Source organism: Mustela lutreola, chromosome 15 (genome assembly GCF_030435805.1).
Source record: "Mustela lutreola isolate mMusLut2 chromosome 15, mMusLut2.pri, whole genome shotgun sequence".
Classification (NCBI taxonomy): Eukaryota; Metazoa; Chordata; class Mammalia; order Carnivora; family Mustelidae; genus Mustela; species Mustela lutreola.
The window spans coordinates 59,707,807-59,717,565 of NC_081304.1; positions in this window are offsets into that span (position 1 = coordinate 59,707,807).

A 9,759-nucleotide genomic window follows, 5' to 3' on the forward strand; every position below is an offset into this window, starting at 1 on the left:
AGGACGGCCGCTGGTCCCTCAGGAAAGAGATGAGAACGAAGACTCACAATAAAAATCTTTAGCAGGGAGTGGCCAAAATGAGAGAGAGTCAGAGATGGGAGAGGAAGCGGGGAGAGGGAAGGCAGAGAAAGGGGCACCTGGGGTGGCCGATGCAGCCAGGAGTCCCCCCAGCTCAGAAGGACGCCCTCACCCTCCCTAGGACCTGCCTCTTCCCTCACGTGGCTACGGGAGAAAACAAGAGTCGTTGGGGCTCACCAGTGCAGGAGAGAAGGGGTCCACTCTGGCCGCCTGGTTATAGGCCATCTGGAACCCACTTCTCCTCTAGAACAGAGGGAGAAGGCGGGAGGGCAGGTCTCAGTATCAGCCAAACACGGACGGTGCATTCCAGGGAACATTCTAGAACATCGTGGGCTGGGCTCCGGAGGGAGAAGGCACACTGCCACACGGATCCTGCTGACGGTTCCGAAAGCCCAGGAGAAGATGGTTCCGAGTCCGAGAAGCGCCACTGCCAGGAACTCCTGGTTCCCCCCAAGCCCCGAGCCGGGCCATCCTCACACAGGCAGGACGCGAGAAGCCCAGAGGAGCTCCGACTCCCGGGCTCTCCCCACCGGGGACCCTGCTCCTTGCACACAGTGCCTGCTCTGCTCGGACGAGAAGCAGCGGGACTCGGCCTTTTAAAAAGGCCGTGTGTGCGTTTCTCTGTGTAAATTATGACTAAAAGTCTAAAATAAATATATAAATAAAAATAAGACAGACTGTTGCAGGGCTCCACAGAGGACTAGCTCCAGGAGCAGACTTGGGCGTCCTAACAGTGAAGAGACCCTTCAATGGATTTTTTTTTTTTAAGATTTTTAATTTATTTATTTGACAGAGATCACAAGTAGGCAGAGAGGCAGGCAGAGAGAGAGAGGGAAGCAGGCTCCCTGCTGAGCAGAGAGCCCGATGCGGGGCTTGATCCCAGGACCCCGGGACCACGACCCAAGCCAAAGGCAGAGGCTTTAACCCACTGAGCCACCCAGGCGCCCCAAAGAGACCCTTTAAACAATCAAATACAAACAGGGACTGTCTGCTCACCGACATCGGGGGGCGGGTTTTGAGGGTCTTTTCTATGTCTGTGGAGGATGACGGTTGTGAAAGACACGAAACAGGCACAATTCCTATCGTCCCTCCTCACAGTGATGGGCGCACACCTGCGACACGTAGGATGTGTTTTGGGAAAGGTTTTTGTCTCATCTCCCTGCCCATCTGTATTTTCCTTCCAAAAGTCCCCTCAGTCCCATGATGAGATCATGAAAAAGACCCTTCCTGAGAACTAGTCATCACAAACGTTTCTCCTGCCAACGTCAGCGGTGGCGAAAGAGTGGGTATACAGTGACGGTGGACGATTCAGTTCTGCTCGAGGGGGCGGGGGGGGCGGCGGGGGTGGTGCCTGGGCGGTTCAGTGGGTGAACCTCTGCCTTCAGCTCAGGTCATGATCCCAGGGTCCTGGGATGGAGCCCTGCATCGGGCTCTCTGCTCAGTGGGAATCTGTTTCTTCCTCTGCTCCTGCTCTCTCTCTCTCTGTCAAATAATAAATAAAATCTTTTAAAAAGAGAGAGAGAGAGAGATTTTATTTTTAAGGAATCTCTACCCCCAACATGGGCTCAAACTCATGACCCTGAGATCAAGGGTGCCACACTCCACCGACTGAGCCCGCCGGGCACCCCCTCGTTTGATCTTTTCTATTTCATAGCATGTAAAACTGATTTTTTTTAATAAAACTGATTTTTTAAAGGGAAACTATGACCACAGTTAAACAATGTTCTCCTTGTGGTGTAAAACCAAAGAACACAGATTCCTGTATTTGTTAATTTTGTCAGCCATCCTGTTGTCAACATGGAGAGAGGCTTGTTGGACAAGATTTTGAAATAGGGGGCACCTGAGTGGCTCAATGGGCTAAGCCCCTGCCTTCGGCTCGGGTCATGGTCTCAGGATCCTGGGATCGAGCCCCACATCGCTTTCTCTGCTCAGCAGGGAGCCTGCTTTCCCCCTTTCTCTGCCTGCTGCTCTGCCTACTTGTGATCTGTCTGTCAAATAAATAAATAAAATCTTTAGGGACGCCTGGGTGGCTCAGTTGGTTAAGCATCTGCCTTCGGCTCAGGTCATGATCCCAGCGTCCTGGGATTGAGTCCCACGTCAGGCTCCTTGCTCGGCAGGGAGCCTGCTTCTCCCTCCACCTCCATCTGCCAGTGCTCGCTCTCTCTCTCTCTCTCTGACAAATAAATAAATAAAATCTTTTTTAAAAAATCTTTAAAAAAAAAAAAGGTGAAATGTTTTTGACAGTCTAATGGTCCATGAATGGCTACATCAGTTCTGAAAAATAAAAGGGGACAGGATCACCCCGGCAGATCTTAAAACACCCCACGAAGTTCTGGCAAACAAGCAACGACAAACAAAAACACAAAACACACAAGGACCCAGGGGGCCTTGCTTCGTGGCTGACAAGCGAGCTGTGGGAAGCGGGTCAGAGCGGAGAAGCCGCCCGGGCGCACACAGCGCGCGGTGGCGGTGAACAGTGGGGTGACATCTGCAAGGGCAGGTGGGATCACAGACGGGGTGAGCCGCTGCCTCCCCCGCGCGGGAGCAATGCAGGAAGAAAGCCGAGAAAGCCGCCTCCCTAAGACATGCCATGACACAAGGAAAGGGCAGGTGGAGGAAGGACTTTAAATCAGCGGGAAAGCTGCGAGGCTAAGAGAGGAGAACGTGGGAGAGTGTTTTGCGACCTTGGAGTGGGAGTTTCTTAAACAAGACACCAAGACCAAGAACCATGAAAGGAAACACTGATGGCCTGAACACCTCACAATTAGGAGTTTCTGCTCAACAAAGGACATCACACACATGCGCACGCACGCACACACTCACACACACACACACACACACACGCCCAGATTGGGCTGTTTGCAGAGCTCGACAGGACCAGTTTCCCTCCTCGAATTCCCAGATCCGGAGCCATCGACTCCACCATGGTCCCCCTGAGAGGCACATCCTTAGAGCCCAGGAGACCCCCGCAGAGGGCCTGGTTAGTGGCTTTGCCGGCAAACACTGCGTGGGAACATTCCACACCTGACGACAGTTGGGACAGTTCCATGAAACCTGCTTCCCCCTCACAGGTTTGGTTTTTAGTCCAGTTCTGCTGGTTACCAAGGAAAAGGAATACAGTTAAAGCACCTAGAAAGATTTTGGGGCACCTGGGTGGCTCAGTGGGTTAAAGCCTCTGCCTTTGGCTTGGGTCGTGGTCCCGGGGTCCTGGGATCAAGCCCTGCATCGGGCTCTCTGCTCCGCGGGGAGCCTGCTTCCTCCTCTCTCTCTGCCTGCCTCTCTGCCTACTTGTGATCTCTGTCAAATAAATAAAATCTTTTATTTTTTTTTTAAATAAGTTACTATTTTTTTTTTAAAGATTTCATTTATTTATTTGACAGAGAGAAATTACAAGTACACTGAGAGGCAGGCAGAGAGAGAGAGAAGGAAGCAGGCTCCCTGCTGAGCAGAGAGCCCGATGCGGGACTCGATCCCAGGACCCTGAGATCATGACCTGAGCCGAAGGCAGCGGCTTAACCCACTGAGCCACCCAGGCGCCCTAAAATCTTTTAAAATAAATAAAAATTTAAAAAATAAAGCACCTACAAAGATTTTTTCATGCTTCCCGGCAATGATGGAACCCCACGAGGGTCACTGAGGGGTGCCGCGGTTTGCAGGCCAAAGTCTAATCGGGAACAGGGTATTTGCGCTGGATCCAAACATCTCCCCACAAAAGCACTTCTTAGCGACAAAAGGAAAAACAGGATCTTGACCATGGGAAAGCGCACGGGGTCTACCTTAACCCCTGGCAGAGCGAACCTCGCCAGAAATAGGTCAAATTGACATAAAGTGTTTGCTGACATAATTGGCCGAAGAAAGCCACAGTAACCAACAGATACGAGGACCCCAAGTCCAGCCATGAGAGGCGTGGGGCAGACGGAGGGAGATTCTGCACAGTCGAGGGAATTTCCACGTAACTACTTGGCTGTGGCTTTCAAAAATGTCAAAGTCCAAAGAATAAAGAGTTACAGGAAACCCGAGAGCCGCGGTCTCCAGCGGGATCCTGGGCTTGGGTGGAGGCGGGGAGCTCTGAAGGGCGTCTTTGGGGCCGTTGGCAAAATGGGAACGTGCTCCGTAGATCGAACTTCCTGAATTAGCAGGCGTACTGCAGTCATGTCAGAAAATGTCCCTGTTCTTAGGAAACACACATGGAAATGTGAGAGGCAGGGGGACACAATGTCTCCGCATTCATCTCAGATGGTTCAGGAAAACACACTTGAGAGAGAGTGATAAAGCCAATGAGACAAAATGTGAACAAATGGGGAGTCTGGGCCAAGCTGATACAGAAAATTAACCCTCACACGGCGTGTTTGTTGCCGACGGTGAGAAACTGAAACGTTGGCCGTGAGAAGGTAGCCAAAGCCACCAGGGAGATTTCTGCTTCTGGGAGGTGGGAGTGGATGTGCTTTTCCCCTGTGCGGCCCACTGAGTCCGGTTAAACTCCAGAACATTCTCTATAAACATGTAGGTGAAGGAGTTGGCAATTAGAAGCAGGCACAGACAAAATAATATTAATATTAGTAATAATATCCCAACAAAAGCCTGCTTGCTCTAGCCAAAGGACCAGGGGAGGGTTAGCCTAACAAGGCAGACCTTGGACAATAGGGGGCACCTGGGGGCTCAGTGGGTTAAGTCTCTGCCTTCGGCTCAGGTCATGGTCCCAGGGTCCTGGGATCGAGCACCACGTCAGGCTCTCTGCTCAGCGGACAGCCTGCTTCTTCCTCTGCCTGCTGCTCTGTCTGCTTGTGCTCTCTCTCTGACAAATAAATAAACTCTTTTAAGAAAAAAAAGAACTTGGAAAATCACCCCTCTATGCCAGACAAATATCACAGACCAAAGAGTGAGCCTATATTTCCACCCTCCCCGGGCTCATTATGAGGCGTCCCAACATTCCTGCTGGGGTGGGGGGCTCGGGGTGAAGCAGCCGGTGACCACAGGGAGCCTGGGTTTCCATCCCAGGCCATCGCGAGGCACCCCTTCTCCTCCCTGCTGCGGGGCCTCAGCAGAGGCAAGGCGCTTCGGGACTGGTACTCATCTCTGCACTTAAAAGGCTGCAGGGAGCGCCTGGGGAGCTGGGACCCCCCCCACCCCAGCAGGTGCCAACAGAAGCTGACGGGGGACTTGAACTTCTAACTCTGCCTGGCAGTGGCTCTCCTCGCCAGAGCAGTATCAGGAAAAGTCAGCTGGAGCAGAAAGGTTTTAGACCAAGACTCCCATAAAATAATACGAAAATGGCCATGTTTCCATTAAAAATACGTACATATCATTCCTCATACCAAGAACTGCAAAGACCTCAACAGGAATGGCAGAGACAACCAGCCGCTGCCAACAGGAGCAGGGCGGAGGTGTGAGGATTCTGGAGAAGATCTTACAGCAGCCACGATCAAAATGCTCGAACGACATGTTATGGAAGCAGATGCAGACCTGACTTCAGCAAAGGCACGGAAGGTCCACAGACAAACGGGAGGGAGACTGTGCAGCCGAAAGGCAGGACAGTTGGCCTTAAAGTTCAGGGCGGGGCCCCGCAATACAACGGAGGGAACAGAGAAATGAATCAGGGAGCCAGAAGATACAGCTACGGAAATCACCCATTCCGAACAACAGAGAGAAAACAGACTTCAGAAACGTGGGGCTTGGGGGCCCCTGGGCGACTCCGACGGTTACACTTCCAGCTCTGGATTTCAGCTCAGGTCGTGATCTCAGGGTCATGAGATCGAGCCCCGCGTCAGGCTCCTCGCTCGGTGCCGAGTCGGCTGGAGATTTTCACTCTCTCTACCCTTCCCCCTCCTTGTGCTCACTCACTCTAATAAATAAATATAATAAATCTTTTATTTTAAAAAAAAGGGGATAATCCAAAGGTAGACTCCCCAAAATAAACACAGAATGACCCTACGACCAGCAATTGCGCTCCTGAGCATTTCCCCAGGGAAACGAAGACAGATGCTCACACAAAAATCTATACACTGATGTTTAAGGCAGATTTATTTGTAACAGCCAACAACTGGAACCTTCCGGGGGTGAATGGTTATGCCATGCTCTGTTCACGCAGTGGACTACCACCCAGCCACAAGAAGAAATGCGCTAACACTGGGTGCTCTGAACCACAGAAATGTGCTGGGTGGAGAAAAGCCAAGTCCCCAAGGTCATACACTGCACGATCCCGACGTGGTAAGACTGCAGAACCAAGGAACAGAGCAGCGGGTGCCGGGGGAAGGAAGGGAGCTGGGTGTGGTGTAAAGGGGCCACAGGAGAGACCGTTATGGTGAAAACAATGTCCGTATCCAGGTTGTGATATGGTCCCGTGGGTTTGCAAGACATTGCAATGGGGGAAACTGGATGGAGGGGTACGCGGGAGCTCTCCCTGCCTCATTTCCTACAACTGCACATGAACCTACAGTGGCCTCAGAGAAATGCTAAGTGCTTGAAAAGCTACCTGAAATTTTAAAAATTCCTTTGTACACAACTCTACTTTAAAAAAATGGAAAATATCATTTTTACCTCTTTTTTTTTTAAGATTTTATATATATATATATATATATTTTTTTTAAGATTTTATTTATTTATTTGACAGAGAGAAATTACAAGTACACTGAGAGGCAGGCAGAGAGAGAGAGAGAAGGAAGCAGGCTCCCTGCTGAGCAGAGAGCCCGATGCGGGACTCGATCCCAGGACCCTGAGATCATGACCTGAGCCGAAGGCAGCGGCTTAACCCACTGAGCCACCCAGGCGCCCTTTTTTTAAGATTTTATGTATTTATTGGACAGAGAAAGAGATCACAAGTATGCAGAAAGGCAGGCAGAGAGCGAGAAGGGGGAAACAGGGTCCCTGCTGAGAAGAGAGCCCAGGACCTCGGGACCACGATCTGAGCCAAAGGCAGAGGCTTTAACCCACTGGCATCCCTTTAACCCACCCAGGTGCCCCTAATTTTTACCTCTTAAAGCTCATTATGTTGCAAGTAAATATCCCAATACCAACTTTTTTTTTTTTTTTTTTTAAGAAATAAAGAGGTTTTTGGCTCACAGAATGTCACAATTAGTTCGGTACAACATCTTTGCAATACCAATGGGTTTTTTTCCACTTTTTTTTTTTTTTTTTTTTTTTAATGCCTTTCCTGACATTAGCTTCATCCTAAGGCCACACCCCCTTGGGATCACAAGCCCATCCCGGGTTCCATATCTCCTGTCCACATCTAGAGAAAGTGTGCCTTCTCCAACCCTCCCAAAGAAGTCACGGGCCCCCTTATGAAAGGGACCCGCTTGCCTTCTGTTTCTGTGCCTGGACCAGTCTCGCCTGACCACGGGATGCTCTGACCTGCTTCTGTCAGGCTCCTGGCTTGGGCCCCGGGGCCTGGCTGAGGTCCGCTTCTGCATCAGGAATAGAATCATTCCCACCAAGAACCCTAAGGATGGAGGTGGAGTGATTTTTCAAGAGATAAGAAAGAAATCCTAGTGGACCTTGAGTAGGTAGGCCTCCAGCTAACATCTCCTGCACAAGCTCTTTAAAAATGAGCTACAGCCAGAACATTGAATCGGATTCTTTGGCTGAGATCACCTGTGCCTAACTTAGTGACAGAGACTAGGTGGGAAGAGGCGGGACTCACTGGGCACAGGTGAGCGCGGACAGTCCGGGACTGCTCGGGGATCAGGCGACAATGGGGCCTCAATAGGAGGAACTACTCTATGTTTTTTCTGAGCACTTTGTGTAATGAATGCTGCCCGGTTCTATTTTCTCTTGCCTTGTCGCCACACTCAACATTTGAAATCCTAGGACCAGAACAGTCGTCCATGATTAGGTTACAGCCAGGAGCTAAACTTGGGTGGTGACAGGAAGTAGGCAGTGGAAGGAGCTTCCAAAAGACATTTGGGTTTCCAAAGTGGGAGGGCAAAGTGCCTGCTTCTCTACTCCTCTCAAGTCTGTGCTCCTCTAGGGAGAGGGCGACCTCCCAAAATGAAACTGGGGTCCTCTGATCCAAGAGGAATGTATGCTGAATTTAAGGAATTACACATATTTCCCTTAGGTATTACCTGATAAAACACGTTAAATGGATCAAAGAAGTATTCAGATGAAAAGTATTGGGGCGCCTGAGTGGCTCAGTTGGTTAAGCGACTGCCTTTGGCTCAGATCATGAACCTGGAGTTCTGGGATCAAGGCCCACATCCGGCTCCCTGCTTGGTGGGGAGCCTGCTTCTCCCTCTGACCTCTTCCCTCTCATGCTCTCTTTCTCTCTCATGCTCTCTTTCAAGTAAATAAATAAAATCTTAAAAAAAAAAAGAAAAGAAAAGTATGAATTAAGTGATTTACCTGAAAAGCAAGAAAGATTTATAATAAGGGAACTAAGATTTCAACTCAAGAAGGTAGGATGAGAACATGAAAATAAGCTCAAAATTTGAAGAATTATTAAAAGTGGAAGCAGACATTCATCATCAAACAGGAAAAAAGCCAGCAATTCTCTAGTAAAACTAATCCATCTGGTTCTTTGACTAGTCCAATAAAAGAGACTAATCTTTGGCAAGTCCAGTGAGTGAAAAAGAGGAGGTGGGGAGAGAAAGAAAAGACAAGGGCTCATAAGCACAAAATGGAGATTTTAACAAATGATAAGAGCAAAACATGTTCAAACCTGCCAAATAAATTTGAATAGTCACATGCAAGATATTCTATGAGAAACTACCCACTACCAAAACTGACTCAAGAAACCTCAAAAGAAAAAAATTAAAAAAAAAATTAGAGTATAGGAAAAAAAAAAAAAAACCCTCAAAAGACCAAAAATCATAGAAATTGGAAAGGTAGTCCAGAAGCTATCCCCCAAATGGCATCCAGTCCAGATGGTTTTATAGGTGAATTCCACCAACCCTGCATTGAATGGGAAATCCCTGTGATCTCTAACTTTTCCAGACAATATAAAATTTTCCAACTTAATTATTAAAGCCAGCATAACTCTAGTAACAAAGCAAAACAAACAAACAGAAAAAGACAAAGCTCCTCAAAAGAAATCTATGAGCCACTTCTATTTTCTAACTTAGATGGGAAACCTCTAAGTAAAATGTGAGCAAACCAACCTAGTATTGAAAGAATAATTCCTGGGGCACCTGGGGGGCTCAGTCATTAAGCATCTGCCTTTAGCTCAGGTCATGATCCCCTGGGATCGAGCCCTACATTGGGCTCCCTGCTTGGTAGGAAGCCTGCTTCTCCCTCTCCCTCTGCTGGTGCTCTCTCTTTGGCTATCTCTCTCATTCTTTATCAAATAAATAAATAAAATCTTTAAAAAAAATTCCTATTGGCCAAGTAGTTTTCATTCCAAGCAAAGATGCAAAATTAGGGGCGCCTGGGTGGCTCAGTGGGTAAAGCCTCTGCCTTTGGCTCAGGTCATAATCTCAGGGTCCTGGGATCGAGCCCCGCATCAGGCTCTCTGCTCAGTGGGGAGCCTGCTTCCCTCTCTCTCTGCCTGCCTCTCTGCCTACTTGTGATCTCCATCTGTCAAATAGATAAATAAAATATTTTTTAAAAAAAGGCGAAATTAGAAAAAAAAAAATTCAGAACGTTGCCATGTGAGGGATGTGAAACACAGATCACGCAGATCACATCAGTAGGTTCCAAACCAGAGGAATCCCTTTTCCGTGTCTGCAAAAGCCTTCAATTTAGCAA